Source organism: Symphalangus syndactylus, chromosome Y (genome assembly GCF_028878055.3).
Source record: "Symphalangus syndactylus isolate Jambi chromosome Y, NHGRI_mSymSyn1-v2.1_pri, whole genome shotgun sequence".
Classification (NCBI taxonomy): domain Eukaryota; kingdom Metazoa; phylum Chordata; class Mammalia; order Primates; family Hylobatidae; genus Symphalangus; species Symphalangus syndactylus.
Genome location: NC_072448.2, coordinates 11149242 through 11167093, shown reverse-complemented (window position 1 = coordinate 11167093; position 17852 = coordinate 11149242). Strand labels below are relative to the sequence as shown.

At 33.9% G+C, this 17852-nt stretch overlaps 1 protein-coding gene across 3 annotated transcripts in view; it reads right to left on the bottom strand.

The window, feature by feature from the left end:
* Positions 1-17852, bottom strand: part of LOC129476699 (thymosin beta-4-like) — a 271345-nt gene that overhangs the window by 33904 nt on the left and 219589 nt on the right. Inside the window, exon 4 of one of the 3 annotated variants that reach the window (XM_063635428.1) lies at positions 9007-9137. The exons of the other annotated variants lie outside the window; for them this stretch is intronic. The gene's annotated coding sequence lies outside the window, so the exon portion shown is untranslated. Of the gene's footprint in view, positions 1-9006; positions 9138-17852 lie in introns of those variants that run through there. 3 annotated transcript variants of the gene reach the window in all.

Sequence of the window (17852 nt, the reverse complement as noted above, 5' to 3'; positions counted from 1 at the left end):
TTATTTGCATTAACAACTTGGATAACTGTGTTTCTCAAGAGACCTATCTTTTGGCCTATCTTGGCTTTCAATGTACCTTAATCACTAAGTTTAATGATGTCTAGCTTATGATTTAAAGCCTGAGAAGGATGAGACTCTTCTTTTTCACTTGAACACTCAGAGGCCATTACAGGATTACTAATTGGGCTGGTTTCAACATTGTTGTGTCTCAGGGAATAGGGAAGACTGAGGAGAAAGATAGATAGGGTAACAGCTGGTAGGTGGATCAGTCAGAACACACACATTTATTAAGTTTGCCATTGTATATGAACATGGTTCATGGTGCCCCAAAACAATTATAATAGTAACATAAAAGATCATTTATCACAGATCACCATAATAGATAGAATAATAATGAAAAAGTTTGAAATATTGCAGGAATTACCTAAATATGATACAGAGACACAAAGTGAGCCCATGCTGTTGGAAAAAATGGTACCTATAGACTTGCTGGACGCAGGGTTCTCACAAACCTTCAATATATAAAAAAGGCAGTGTCTGTGAAGCACAGTAAAGCAAAGCATAATAAGGTGAGGTACACTTATACACGGTGATGATTAAGTACATTAACATGCAGAAAAAGAAGGCAAGAAGCAAGTTATCAATTGAACAAAACAATAGATGTATAAAACACATCATTACAGAAACCTGGCAACTTGGTGGTACTAGTCCTTGTTTATGGACACACCCTTCATAATCAGCTCTGTGTATGCATCCACTCATTCATTTATTCAGCCATTCATTAATTCATGCATATATTTTATTAGTTTTCTATTCCTGCTATAACAAATAACCATATACTTAGTGGCTTAAATCAACACAAATGTATTATCTTACTGTTCTACTGCTCTGAAGTTTGGAATGAATCTCGCTGGGCTAAATGCAGTTGTCAAAGCTGCATTCCTTCTGAAGGTTCCAAGGGAAAGTCTCTTTCTGTCCCTTTTTCAGCTTCTAGACAGCAACTGCATTCCTTTGTCCCTGGCTCCTTCCTCTACCTTCAAAACGCACCACTGCAAACTCAGCTTCCTTCTTCATGTCACTTTTTCCCCCTAAACCTCCTGTCTCTCTCATGGGGACCCATGGTATGATAGTTCCATCTCAAAATCCTTGACTTAAGACACCTTCAAAGTCCCTTTTGTCATGTAAGCTAATACAGTCACAATGTTGGGGGGATTCGAACAAGGACATATTTAGAGGGGGATTGTTTTGTCTACTGCAGTATTCTAAAGGTATTTATTAAGCTTTACTGATTAACTTTTGAACTCAGAATAATATATTTTTACATTTGAAAAATTTTTTGATTGTCCACTAAGGTGAATTTTAGCACCCTTATGATTTTGCTAGATCTTATCTCACCTTCAACCTCTTCACCATATATATATTTATATTAAATGTATTCATTAAATTAACATATTTAATAGAATTATAGTATTATATATTTTTATATATTTGTATAATAATTATATGGTATACATTATATGCTTATATTAATTATATATCATAATTAATATATAATATAAAATATTAATTATGTATAATATATTGATTACATGTAATTATGATATAATATAATATATAATCATATACATGATATAATTATATAATATATATTGCTTCATATATAATATATTTGTCATATTTTATATTATATATAATATATAATTATATTATATATTGTGTATATTATTATATATGTTGCATATTATATACATTATATGATTATATAATATATGGTATATATTATATTACATTATATATTGTATAACAACATAATATACAATATATAATCATATATAATAGATGATAAATATATATTATATGATATACAATTATGTTACATTATAGTATATATTATGCATTTCATTATATATAATTATGATATATAACAAATATATATCATATGTAATATAATGTATGATAAATATTATATGCTTCCTTCCTCACATCACTTTTCCCTTTGATCTTTTCTCTCTTCAATATATGATAAATATTATCTATAATATTATATTATATATCATAATTATATACAATGAAATATATGATATATGTAAATATTATTATATATAATCTGTCACACTTACATATAAATAATATAATCCATATTAATATAATATATAATAATCACATATAATATATTCATGATATTGATTATTATATAATTGTACCATAGCTATGCATTATAATAATTGTATATAAACATATGTAATCATATATGTTATGTATTTTATTATATAACATATAGTCAATTTTAACGTATAACATACAATTGTGTAATAGTTAATATACAATATATATGATTGTAACAGATATATCTCTTATCTATTATATAGATATGTATTATATAATTATGTATTATGAATATATTGCTTTGTTTATGAAACTTAAATTTGTTTCTGGAAATACCATTAAATCTTTTTCTATGACTTGATTCTGAAATGTGGAAAAGCAGAAGTAAAAGAGCACCTTTCCTCAGAGCATGGCCTGACTTAGCTAGGACCCCGGCCCCTTGCCCTGCTGAGTGCCTCCCACCATCATATATTTCATTCATCCTAAAAACTTCGTATTTACTGACATGAAAAAAACAATTACAACATTTTGCCACATAAAACAGTGGAGAGTGCCTTATCACAGTCTGATATAATTATAATTATTATTCTCAATAAAACATGAAGGCAACAAGGATCTCCTGAAATCTTCAATAATTTAGCAATGTATTAAAGATTGTAAAATTCTAAGTGATACTGCCAGTCACTTTGGGGAGGCATGTTTTCACTTCTTAGTGTTGATATTACCTAGGCAGAAAACCAACAAATTGAATGTATTTTTACTGGTCCTGTTCCATAAGAATTATAAGTTCAATTTTAACTTGTTCCAAGGAACACGTAAATTCAAGACTGAATTTCACTCAGTGTGAAGGAATGGAGTTGTCATAAATTTATTTTATACAATTAATTATATAAATTGATATTATACACATCAATATTCAATTAGATAAAAATGAACACCTACTACACATCGGTGACTGAGGATTCAAAATAAAAACATGGAGAAGAACTGTATCTACTTATATAGTGCTAACAGTCAGTTTGGGGAAAGAGACATGAATTGTTATTCAATTCTGTGTATAGTGGCACATGGTGATAAACACTGAAAGGGAGAGGTACACAAGTATACAGACCAGGTGAACACAAAGCAGGATACAGCCCACTGGTGATGGGAAAGACTGACATGAGGCACAAAGGATCAGTAGATGCCTCCCTGGTGACACAGGTGTGCAGAGAGGTGGGTCCAGCAAGAAAGAAGAGTGATTGCCTTCTCTGGATTTTGGAATGGAAAGGGGCTAGGGTGAAAGGGATCCATAACAGATGAGAATGGAGAGAGAAGAGGCAGCCAGACCACAAAGAGTCCTTTTGGCCACTGGTGGAAATTTGGACTTTTTGTACATGGGATTAGAAACTAAGATCCCATGAAGCAAACAACCAAGGAAAGAAGGGAATAAGGTATGATTCCTGTTTTGGATAACCTCAGATTTAGGAGCAGGCAAGTCATATAAATATGTAACTCTAAAGTGAGGGGAATCATAGGCCAATAAATGCATATGTAAAAGGAGTTGGGGACAAAGAGAAAGATGTGATAAGATAACTCAATAGCATTTGTCCTGCAACCATCTACTGTAAACGCACCATCTTTTTCAGTAATCAAAAGAAAAGTCAGGCCTGATGACATCTCAAGAAATGTTGCAGGCAACCAGAATCTCACATTTTTTGGAGAGAACTCTTGTCTTTTGGGGGATTTATATCAACTTTCAGCTTATTTTTATAACTCTCAACTTGATTTTTTATTCTAATTTTAAAATTAGTGTTTTACCTGCCTTGCCTTTGAATTATTATTATTACTTTTGTTCCTAACATTTTAATTTTGGAAATAAAAGAAGTGGTGAGGTCCAGGAGAAAACCATTTCTTAGAGGTAAGGTTCTTCACGAAGCAATGTCATCAGATAGAGACCGGGGAGGACTCTGAGCTACATCTGTAAGGAAGCATTACTTTGGGCCTTGTCCTCATCATTTTCATGTGCCTTAGACTCAGTAATTCAACTAGAACACAGTAACCTTAGACAGTTTTAGTCATGAGTGGCCTTGCACTGCAGTTCTCGCATGAACACATAAATCTCTTTGTGGATAGAGGCTGTCTGTTATTTCTTGGTGTGCCAAATTCCTGGGCATATGGCAGCCACTCTGCAAATACTTGTCAATCAAATTTGGCCTCAGCCATGGGAATGCAGAAACAAAACTCTATCCAACTCACTGGAGACTCCTTGGAAACCTGAGAAAAAACATCAAAATTCCAGCACAACTGCACAAACCAGAAGGGGTGTCCCAGATTGATTCTGCTCCAAATTGTCCAGAATTTTAGGGAAGTCTCAGATATTCTTAATTGGAAAAACACGCTATAATGGTTATGTGCACACTGATTGACCTTCAGCTAAAATATTATTTTCCTATCTCTCTTGTACTACCTCAAGTCGGCTCAACATAACAAATAGCCAGAAATAAGACCACACTTTGACTTGTACACTTTTTAAATTAAAGAAACAAAATTCACATCACTGTTTAATGTTAAATTAGCCCACAATTTCCACATTGTATTACTTGAAAATGGAATTATTTTTAAGTCTTTATCTTTGTGGGGCTTTTTTTTTTCAGGGCCATGTATGCAAATGTTGCTGCCTCACTAATTAGGACAAGATGGTCTCTTTTCAAATTTCACTTGGGAAGAGAAAAAAGGCTATTAAGTTTAAAAACCTTAGCATGACTTGGTTGATTATACATACCAAGATAAATATACAGCATTTATTTATCAAAGGAGAAATAGATAAAGTTATTTGTCTCACATTACTCATGTCTGTCTTGAGAAAGAAATCACATATTAGAATATAAAAAATTAGATGGATAATTTTTAAATAATGCAAAAAATAAAACTAAAAGTAACGAACAAAGATAGCAACAGTCACTCACCTGAGAATCTAACAGAGGGCTATTTGAAAATGCAGATTCCTAAGCCATAACTCTGAGTATTCCAATTCAGACAGTCTGAGATACAGCCTAGGAATCTATATTTTAAGGAAAAAAATCACACCTCTGCCCTCACGGAACCTTGGCATACTGATAAATTTAGGTGCCACTAATGTGATTCCAAATTATTCCTTTACAGAATAGGAAACTGAAGCCATACAGAGTACAGGCCTTGTTCAAGATCACTGACATTGTTTTTCACAAAGCACAAGACACGGTGTTGGAATCCTAATGTTTCCAGTTCTTCCAGCAGAATTCACTGAGCAAACATGTGATCACCTATTCTGAGAATAACATTGTGCTAACTGCCATAAAGGATATAAAAGCAATAAAGGCATAGCCCTAACAACTCTACATAACAGCAAATGGAAGAGGCATGTATGTAAAAATGTGCAAGAAAATAAGTATGAAATTAAATCAATCAAATAATTAAATATGAACTTATTCACAATTAAATGTGAAATTAAACTGCTGTGGGAACAGAGGATGAAGGAAGTACTGACAAGCATGGGAATTAGGTCAGTATTGTGAGAAAATGGGTTGAGCTGATCCTTGAAGAAAAAAGAAGATGTCCATAAAGGAAGAATTAGAATGGAAATATCCAACTGCGATCAGAGGAAGGTATCTGATTCTCCCTGCATTCAGGAAAATATGAATTCTACAATACAGCAATGGGAATTGAAACAAACAACAATGTTGGATGCCATACATTGGAACAACTGGGCTATGATGATTGAAAGCGAAGGCTGAAATTCAAGTGCCTGCAGGGACCAAGGAGATAATAAAAAGAGAGGAACTAGTCAACTTGGGGATAAGACTGGAAATTATGGAGATTCTGGTAAACTAGAGACAGCATGGCCCATCCAAAACTGACCCAAATCCTCCATTTTTATAATGCCCTGCTGAACAAAGAGAACACATCTGTGAGGCATATGTAGCTCCCAGATGCCATTTTGACCTCCTGAAAGCAAAGCTCAGGGCCAGAGCTCTCTTCCATCCTGTATTCTCTTCAGGGCAATGTCCACCATGCCCCAGGGGCTTCAACTGCCATCTAGCTATTAATATCCCCCAAATGCATTGTCTCCTTTCCTAACCTGTCTCTTGACCCTCAGACTCATATATGCCATCTCTACTTGAATATCTCAGTGAACATCTCAATGTACTTGGAACTTAAACAGAACTGAATGAACTGATAATTGTCCTTAAATCAGTCTCTTCCAGCTCATCCCCCTTCTACCAGTCACATTACATCTCTTGCCTACTCCTGTCAATTTTCCCTCCTAACTATATCTCAAACCCATGGACTGTACACATTGCAAACACTGAATACCAGTTGCTATCAACTCTTTTCTGGGAGGAGCCTACTCTGGTCACAGAAAATGAATCCCTTCTCATTCCTTCGAAATAGTCATCCTTTCAGAAGTGACTACGCCCCACTGTTGTCCTCCATCATCTCAAAGATCTAGCTCTAGGCTACTTTCCTAGGCTCACCTGGAACTGATTTCCGGATCTTTCTGTCTGAGCAACAACACTGACATTTTCAGTTTCCTGAGCACATCATGCTTCCTCTGGACAAATCTGTTTGGAAACACTATTCCTTCTTCTGAAATCTCCCCTTTCTTCTTCTCCAAGTTTAGCTGTATCGGTCTATCTGGTCTAAGTTTTAAGGTCAGGTTCCCATAAAAATACTTCCTTGACTCCTAGATTTAGCCACTAGGCTACAGGCTTTTTGTCAGTACTTTTTAGTTTCCTTTCTACTATTTAACAGAATCTATGGGTGCTTTTTTATGGTATTTTATTTATTGTTTTCCTTAGCATCTGACCTGATTATCATTATTCTATGATGGTAGTGATTGTGCCTGTAGCCACTCAAACATTTTATTTGAATGAGTTAATGAATGAATAAACAAGTAAGTTACAAGATATTGAATATTAAGCTAAAGAGTTTATATTATGTTCTTGAAGTAAAGTTTTTTGTTGTCTCTGCTGCTGTTTGTTTGTTTGCTTGTTTGTTTGGTTGTTTGTTTTTTTAACAGACAGGATGATGGCTTGATGTGAACCTTGGGAGGAGAACTGGGACGATGTCTTTCAAAGGATAGAGCAGAGGCTGTGGGTGTCAGGAAGTCCAGGCAGAGTCTGATGTAGGATTGATCCACAGCAATGAGCTTAAAGACAGCAGGAGAGGACAGGCTTCAATGAACTTATGTAATTATGGTTGGTTACTGTCACTGCCACTAATAACATTTATAACAACAATGGGAGGGCTATTGTCTCCATAGGCCAGGATGTAAGTATTATGATGGGCTTTAGTCTTTCTAACAGTTTAACCAAAGAGTATGTAGAATTCTTCAGTTAATTGTTTTTCATTACTTGCAAAGCTTATTTTGGACATAATGTATATTTTATTTTCAAATTCCCATGTTCCAGCACAAATGTATTCATTTGTGAATGTCTTGCAATTTATTTTGTAATGTTTGATAAAATCATAAGTAATATGCCCATGATTATTCCATGATTATCTCCATGATTATTAGAGATCTATAGATTATTATTTGCTGGCATGAAAATAAAACAAAACAAAATAACACTTTATTCTAAATGTTTTATCACCAAGGTAAACATTCACTATGAACTGTACAAAATAATATTAATTGTTGCAAAAATGTATACCAGTAATAATGGGACAAATGGATCTGATTCCTAGTATTGAGACTGGCAAAGCTGAAAATGAGAATAGCAACATTGCTTCTTGCCTGCTGTTTCCACCCTCAATTTCAACGTATTGGAAAAGCTCTTTCCAAGGCATTTTGCAATACATTTTACATGGTAAGTATTCACATTTTTCATGTACTTTCACAGGTTGAGAAGAAGGAAAGAAAAGGATGCATAAACAAATCTTATGCAGTTCCCAAAAGGCAGAGTCTGCATTTACTTTTCTTACTCATTTTAGCTATTTTATTTAATTAGGTTTAGTCAGCTTACCTCGCTCAAACAATCAGTGGTAACTTGAAGAAACATTTACAATAGTCTAGGAGAAATAGATGTAATTATAGCAAAGGCAAGTAAGGTTAGGATAATAAGCCCACGAATGAGCTAAATGCATTTTATCAAAAAAGCCATGCTGTCAGATTCCCTTTCTAAAAGCAAGAACCAAGGGTAACCCTCAGAGATAGTTTGCATAGACTTCCATAAATCCTTCATGAATATTAATATTCACTGTCTAGTTTTGGTGAGAATTAGACAGCAGAAAGCATAATGTTAGCTACTCGTGAAAAAATAGTTTGGAGTATTTTATGCTAACAGTTTATCATTTAAGTTGGTCAAAGGAATACCAATTTGTACGGCTTGCCTAACTTTGACAAAGAGGGCCACATTGGCACATCCCAAAGAAAATTTATGAGCCTAGTTATAAAAACACAACCTTAAATAAATGTCTAACGATCATCAGATGGTATTCATGTTGGATAAATTGTCACTTGCAATTGAATAATTTTATAATTTATTTCTCAATTACTTAAATTCACATTATAAATTATTTTCCCAATTACATGTATACAAATATGTAAATAATTATTATAATTGTTTTCTATATTTTAAGAATTGTTATCCCTAATAAGGATATTCAGAAACAGATGGAAATAAAAGTGAATTATATGGTCTTGGATCAAAGCCAAGTGAACCACCCACTTCAGGGACTTAACCTTGACGTTGACCTTGTTAGCACAGTGTTAGAATTGACCTGCCTAATTGGCAGCAGACAGGAGATTCAGCATGGCCCTGTCTTTTGAGCTCTTTTTATAACTTATCTCTCAATCTCATTTACATACCAGTCAGGACTTCTCTTTCAAACAAAGCAATCACTTCGATAATTTGGGTTGAATTTTATTTTTCCCGTTAAATAGATAATTACCTTCTTTTCTGTTCTAACAGGTGGTCAAGTGTAGATGTTGGACTCCAGAACTAATAGACCTTGGGCCAACTCCATGAAGATATGTGCAGAGATAGTTAGTACAAGCAAAAGACTGCCTAAGGGTAAAGGAAAAACAGGAACTTATTTGCTGTTTTTGCAAAATTTAAAAAGTGACAGTGGGGTCCATGAAGTTAAAGTTACATTAAAATATGACATTTTTGTACCTCAGAAGATGGTGTCTAACTCATTAGCTTAAGTTTTAAAATGACATGATTTAAAACTTCAAGCTTATAACATTTCTAAACATGTAAATTGAAACTAGCAATTTCTTCTTAAGAAAGGAAAGCATTGCTTTCAATATATGTATCACCAAATTGGCTGGTAAATTTAATGAGAAGTCATTCATCATGTTAACATTCAGGAATGTTGCTTTAAACGGTATCCAAGATAAAACTACTGACTCAGAAAGATGCATACCACATACTGGAGTTATAAATGCCATTTCTTTAAGGATCAAAAGTGTGAATAGTAAGTAAATGTTTTTTCAAGCTGTGGTGATCTTTTCCAAGGGATGGTGATATTTAAAAATAAATTCATAGTTTTATTCAACAATAAATATTTTCCCACATGAGTAGAAATAGCTATTTTTGAAATCAAATTATCTTGTTTTGGGATTAATTTCTTCATCTATCTTGGGCAGACTTAGTTGACTTTGTTAAAATTACTTGAGCACCCAAAATCATGTAGTTTAAAGGGTTTTTTAAATTTCAATAGGTTTTGGGGGAACAGGTGGTATTTAGTTATATGAATAAGTTCTTTAGTGGTGGTTTCTGAGATTTTGGTGCACCCATCACCCAAGCAGTGTACCCTGTATACACTGTGTAGTCTTTTATCTCTCACCCACCCCCCACCCTTTGCCCTGAGTCCCCAAAGTCCATTGTATCATTCTTATGCTCTTGCCTCCTCATAGATTAGTTCCCACTTATGGGTGAGAATGTGCAACGTTTGGTTCTCCATTCTAAAGGAATATGTTTTGAAGAGGCAAGGTGTAACCAGGAACCTTGTAAATACAATTATGAAACCCTACTCTTAAAAAAATGGAAAACATATTTTCCTAAGCAATAATAAAAAAAGAAATTTTAAAGAAGGAAATCATAATTGATAAAAGACTGTATTGTCACAACTTATCACTGTTTTATTTTTGTGAAAAATCTTTAGAGTCTTACTTTTGCCTACGAATAAATACCAAATATTGAATTCAAATAACTTTAAGATTTATGAAGCTGCTTAATTTCATGCAGTTGTTCCACTCCCTTAGATAATGTCAAAGCACTGTTTTCATCAGAAAGCTGAGTCTAGCACTTGGATTAAAAAAAGGTAAACAATGTTATAAAGATGTGAAATTAGAAAGCCTCCATCTGACTTTCTTTTTTTTATCATTTTCACTTTCTATAAAAGTAATACAAAACATTCTTGAATGATGAATTGTACAAATTTATATTATCTGGAAAATGTATTTTCACAAGAATCCTAAGGTCAATGAAATATTGTTGATAACAAAAATAATTATATATTTATGATAAAAATGGGCATTTTGCAATAAGAATTACTCATTAGTAGTCCTATTCTGGTAGTATGGTTTTATAACAACATTTACGTAAGTTTCATTTTAATTTAAATTATTTATTTACTTTTTTTTTGAGATAGGGTGTCACTCTGTCACCCAGGCTGGAGTGCAGTAGCACGATCATGGCTCACTGCAGCTAGGAACTCCTGGGCCCAATCGATCCTCCACACCTCAGCCTCCCTAGTACCTAGGACTACAGGCACAAAACACTGCACCCAGATGCACTTTTGAAAATATTAAAATTTTGAAGCATTCTAAAGTAATGCATACGGTATATCTTTTCAGGTTATTGTAGTTAACTGAATGTGACACAGAGCAAAGGATCTGTCATATCTACTTGAAATTTGATAATTAAAACTCCCAGCTTAAATCAGTAATTGTCCCTTATAAGTCATCCCAGTTAAGTATAAATTTAAACCATTCTATAAAAAACAGAAAGGAAAAGATTAAAATTTCAGCTTTTTAAAAATTTTTCTGCCAACATATAATTTTATTTTTCAATTCCTCCAATCCACCTGTGAACAAGGATTGTCCTAATAGAATGGGGTAAAGAGTTGAATGGCCATACCTTTTGAATGTTTATAAGCCATTTATTTGGTATATATTTTTCAATTAAAAATAATGACAAATTCAAACATTTTTATAACACGTTTCATTGAAATATTGTAGAATTATGCTTATTTCTGTGAATTGCAGAATGAAATTGAGTGGCTTGGACTTTTAGAAAATCCCAATGAGTTCATGAGAAGTAATGCAAGACAGAGTAAAATTTAAAATGTTTCAAATTGAACATAGCTACTAATATGTATAATCTGTCTACTAGGTATCTATCTGTCTTTCTAGATGGGTAGATAGATGGATGGACAGAAAGAACACTTTACAATTGGAATATTCAGTGGTAGAAAGAGAACTGGAAAAATATACCTGGTCTCTTGAGTGGTGATGTAATACTTCCATGCAAAAGAAAACAAGCCTGATCTATAGCCAGAAGTACAGGGTTAAAGACTCCAGAAGGTGCTGGAAGAGATAAAGTTTTCCTAAGGGTCCATGTGACAGCAGATAATAAACCTGATTCCCTAAGGGTCCATGTGATAGTGGGTAATAAACCTGGGGCTGAAGGACAGGTGAAGAAGCTTAACCTGTGAGCTGCATGCTTCGGCAAACACGTAGAGAGAAGAGGGAAGCTGGCCAAGGGTGCATCACTCCCTGACTACAGGAGAAACAAGCACTTCCACATTATGCCTGTGAGTCCTAATGATTATGGTCAACACTGAGGGCATGGTCAGAGATTACTGGGCACCTGTGAAGGAAAGCCACTGTCGTGGGCATCCAGGAAACAGCAAAGAGCACATTGTGTATGGATTTTGGAAACTTCAGATGGAGAATATAGAATGGATGAGTATAAAATGCTTAAATAAGTAAGAGTCAGTTCACAAAAATAGGCATGCAATTATATGCTATTAGAAATGAAGACAGATGTCTGGAAATTGTTAAAAAAAAAAAAAAAAAAAAAAGCTCCTAGCAATATAAAGGATGATTGCTGAAAGTTTTTCAAGATGGAATAGCTCAGTCATAGGTTGAAAGCAGACTTGTAACAGCTAAAGAGAAAAGACATACACTGGAGAAGATATCTAGGAAAATTCCTTCAGAATATATCTCTAAGAGAAGAGGAAATGGAAAATATAAAACACAGAGATTCTGAGAAATAAATGAGAAAGTCTAGCATATATAGACTTAGAGGCCCCAGAAGGAAGAAATAGAGGGGAAATAATATTTAAAGATACAAAGCTATAAGTTTTCCAGAACTTACTCTACAGATGCAATTTATGAAGAAATTAGTAACAGAAAGATACATTCAGAAAAACACTTATATTTGGAAATTAAATACATCTACACACATGCATAGACACACACACACACACACACACACATGCATGCACACACACACCCCTAAGTTAAACAAATACCAAAAACTGTGTCTAGAAGGCATCACTAAATATTCTAGAAGGGTTAAGTTAATAAGAATATTATTTTTAAAATACATCATGCTAATACAATTTTCATCTTTGCTAATACAAAGAAAATCCTAAAAAATATAGCTTACTGAAACTAAGGGAAAGAGAAAATCAGAAGCTCTGAATATTGTTCTATCTGTTGAACGAATTGAATTTTAAAATTAGGGAGTAAACCTCTCAGCTTAAAAATCCAGGTCCAGTCTTCAGAATTCTTTCTTCATGCTTAAGAAAATGGTAATAGCAACAATACATACCTTCTTTAAAAAAATAAAGAAAGAGTAATAACTTCTTAACTTGCTTTATGAGACTAATTAAAACTTGATACGAAAACTTAGCAACAATTTTGCAGGTCAAAATAAATTATAGACCAATATCTTTTGTGAATTTAAATGTAAACATCTTAATAAAACAACAGAAAAATGAATTCAGTGATAAATATAAAAGGACACATCAAGAACAACTGAGCTTTATCTCAGGGATGTAAGGTTGGTATAGCACTTGAAAATCAATCAGGCTGGGCGCAGTGGCTCATGCCTGTAATCCCAACAGTTTGGGAGGCCGAGGCAGGTGGATCACCTGAGGTTAGGAGTTCGAGACCAGCCTGGGCAACATGGTGAAAACCCCGTCTCTACTAAAAATACAAAAAATTAGTCGGGCATGGTGGCAGGTGCCTGTAATCCCAGGTACTTGGGAGGCTGAGGCAAGAGAATCGCTTGAACCCAGGAAGCAGATGTTCAGTGAGCCGAGATCGTGCCACTGCACTCCAGCCCGGGCAACAAGAGCGAAAGAAAGAAAGAAAGAAAGAGCAAAATAGCAAGAGAGAGAAAAAGAGAGAAAGGAAGGAAGAAATAGAAAGAGAAGAAGGAAGGAAGGGAGGGAGGGAGGGGGGGAGGGAGGGAGGGAGGGAGGGAGGGAGGAAGAAAGTCATTAAGAAGAAAATTATTGATAGATGAAAAAAGCAGTTGATAAAAATAACAACTGTTTACGGTATACATTCTCAAAAAACTAGGAACAGAAGATAATTTCATCAGTCTGACAAAAGATATGTCAAAAAGCTAGGCATATATAATGTTTAAATATTAAACATTTTGTTCTTAATTCAGAGAAGAAGACAAGGTGTCTACTCTCACCATTGCTAGACAGCATTTTACTGAAAGTCCTCACCAGTGTATAAAGCAAGGAAAAAGAAATGAAAGATTAGATTTATGAAATAAGTAAAATTGTCTTAACTGTCATTACTCACAGGCATGCCATTATACCCGTAAAATCCTGTGAAAACTATTTTTAAAACCATTCGAAATAATTTGCAAGGTCACAGGATATATGATCAATAGAAATTATCAATTGCTTGCCTATAGGACAGCCACAAACTGCTGGAAAATGGCTCTAAAATGGTATTCATTAAAGAATACCATTCACCATAGCATTAGAAAACATTAAGTATTAAGGATGCAATTTCAATGGAAGATGGCAGGATTTTTACATCAAAAAAATATAATGTTTTAGGGCTTAGAGAAGATTGAAATAAATAAAGACATATTAGAATACTCATCATTTGATATTGCAATTTCTCTTTCAGTTGATATAAAAATTCAACCCAATTCCAATACAAATTCCAAAAATTTTACTAAAATTAACAAGTTGTTGCTCAAAGTATATAGAAGTGCAAAGGAATTATTTCAACCAAGACAAGGATAGAACATAAGAAATAAAATTGGAATATTTGCATTACTTAATTTCAGGACTTACTATGAAGCTACAGTAATAAACATGGTGTAGTGTTAACCTAAGGACCAAAAATAAATCAAAGCAACAGAGTAAAGTCCAGATATACAACTAGTCATAAATGATAACTAGTTTTTTTTTCAAAGGTGCTACCAAAATTCAATGGGGAATGCAAGGTGTTTTCACCAATTATACTATAAAAACTAGATACCTATATGGAAAGAGTATACTCTGACCCAAATTCACAATAATTGATTTGAGATGTAACAGAGAGCTAACACTATAAAGCTTCTGGAAGGATATAGGAATGTATGTTGTTAACATCAGCATTAGTGATAATTTCTTGGTCAGGATGAAAATTGCACTATTTAAGCAGTAATAAAAAGAGTAAATTGGACTGCATGGAAATGAAAACCATGCCATCAAAAAATACACAATTAAGAAAGTTTGATAATTCTCATATGGTGAGAAAATATGTACAATTCATACATCAAACAAAAGACCTTTAATTGACATTTATAATAAACTTACAAATCAAGAAAAAGACAACCCTGTTTTTAGATGGGCTAATTTAAAAAAAAATGGATAAAAATTTTCATTAGGCAATTAATATGAGAAGATAACCAAATTTCCATTAACATAGGAAAAGATATTCAACAGAAATATAAATTAAAATCACAATGAGATATCAGAACCTATGTAGCAGAATAGGTAAATTTTTAAAAACTGACAATATGAAGTGATACCAAGGTGACTGGATAACTGAAACTCATATTTTGCTGGTAAGAATATAAAATTATACTTGTTGAAAAATTATTTGATGGTCTCTGTTATGATTAAACGTATGGTTACTAAATTGATCCAGCAATTCCACTCCTAAAGGTATCCCCAAAATAAATGAGTATCTTTCTTTACAAATAGTTGACAAAAAATGTATGGAGAGAAACTTAATCGGTAATAGGAAGAAACAAAAACTATTGAAATATCCATTACCTGGGCAATGAATTTAAAAACTTTCATATAGCCATACAATTAAATACCACCTAGAAAAAAAGAGGAACAAACAAGCAATACATGTGACAACATTCATAAATACCAAAAGTCTTATATTGAGTAAAAGAAGACAGACACAGAACACTACATACTGATGATAGACATTTATATCAGAAACTGCAACAGGCAAAACTAATTTATGGTGACAAAATTAAGAATAGTGGTTATCATAAAAACCCTAGAAGTAAACCTAGGCAAAACCATTCAGGACATAGGCATGGGCAAGGACTTCATGTCTAAAACACCAAAACCAATGGCAACAAAAGCCAAAATTGACAAATGGGATCTAATTAAACTAAAGAGCTTCTGCACAGCAAAAGAAACTACCATCAGAGTTAACAGGCAACCTACAGAATGGGAGAAAATTTTTGTAATCTTCTTATCTGACAAAGGGCTAATATCCAGAATCTACAAACAACTCAAACAAATTTACAAAAAAAAAAAAAAACCCATCAAAAAGTGGGCGAAGGATATGAACGGACACTTCTCAAAAGAAGATATTTACACAGCCAAAAGATATATGAAAAATGCTCATCATCACTGGCCATCAGAGAAATGCAAATCAAAACCACAATGAGATACCATCTCACACCAGTTAGAATGGCCATCATTAAAAAGTCAGGAAACAACAGGTGCTGGAGAGGATGTGGAGAAATAGGAACACTTTTACACTGTTGGTGGGACTGTAAACTAGTTCAACCATTGTGGAAGTCAGTGTGGCGATTCCTCAGGGATCTAGAACTAGAAATACCATTTGATCCAGTCATCCCATTACTGGGTGTATACCCAAAGGATTGTAAATCATGCTGCTATAAAGACACATGCACAGTATGTTTATTGAGGCACTATTCACAATAGCAAAGACTTGGAGCCAACCAAAATGTCCATCAATGATAGACTGGATTAAGAAAATGTGGCACATATACACCATGGAATACTATGCAGCCATAAAAAAGGATAAGTTCATTTCCTTTGTAGGAACATGGATGAAGCTGGAAACCATCATTCTCAGCAAACTATCACAAGAACAAAAAACCAAACACTGCATGTTCTCACTCATAGGTGGGAATTGAAAAATGAGAACACCTGGGCACAGGAAGGGGAACATCACACACCAGGGCCTGTCATGGGGTGTGGTAGTGGGGAGGGTTAGCATTAGGAGATATACCTAATGTAAATGACGAGTTAATGGGTGCAGCACACCAACATGGCACATGTATACATATGTAACTAACCTGCATGTTGTGCACATGTACTCTAGAACTTAAAGTATAATTTAAAAAAAAAAATAGTGGTTATCAGGGAGGGGATTGTTTACTGGGTAGGAGCATGAGAAACCTTTTTTGATAATGGAAATGTCCTATATATCTTGATCTGGGTGACAGTTGCCTGCATATGCTCCTATGTAAAAAAAAAATTGCTGAACATCATACTAAAAATTTGTGTTTTACCTTTTGGAAATTGTACCTGAATTACAATGCATGCATTTAATAAATATAAAATAAGATGAAAGAAATACAAGGAAACATCAACTATCATTCTAAAAGTAAACCGAATGAAATTTTCAACAGCAAAGGCAATTAACTAGGTTAATGTACTAAGTCCAGTAATGTTTTTTCTACCAAAACTATCACATGTAACACCAAATGACAAAGAAAGGCTAAATAGAGGGGCATGGACCAGATTGTATCAGGCAAAGGCAAAAACAAGCAAAACAAAACAAAACAAAAAAACCAAAAAAAACCAAAAGAATCAATGTCAGCTGCAGCAAAACCAAGCTCAAAACACTAGGAAAAACAATGAAAGAGACTGATGAAATAAAAGTAGTGTCAAAGTTGATTCAAGAAGTTAAATCCCTGAATAAATCTATAGCAATAAAAGAAACAAAGGCTGGATAAGGAACTCTCTTCCAAACAACTGCATGTCTCATGTTAATGAAAAGATAATCTCTATGTATATAACTTGTTCTGGGAAAATAATTAAAGTGACAAAATGTTACATATGAATTACAGAACCATCTCACATAAAAACAATTGAGCCATTTCACATATGAACATTTAAATCTTAACAGCCCATTAGTGAACTCAGGCTCCCAAACCTCCCATGATCTCAACAATCTTCTACAATTCCTCTCTTGAGAAAGCCTTGAGGAGTCCCCTAGGCATATCTGCTTTCCTCTCCTTTATGTAATACATGGAATTGCCTGAGCAAGGATTTCCTACAATTTATATGTCTTCTACAAAATAGAGTAATAAAGAGAATTGCACAAGGGAAGAATGTGTGTTGCAGAATTTCTCTGGGAAGTGTCTACTTGTGAAAAGAGCATGGGTAGTTGATGTTCACTGATTCTATTGGAGAATATAAATGTTAGTTCTTCAGTGTTAGAAATATTCTAACTGCTTAGAGGAATT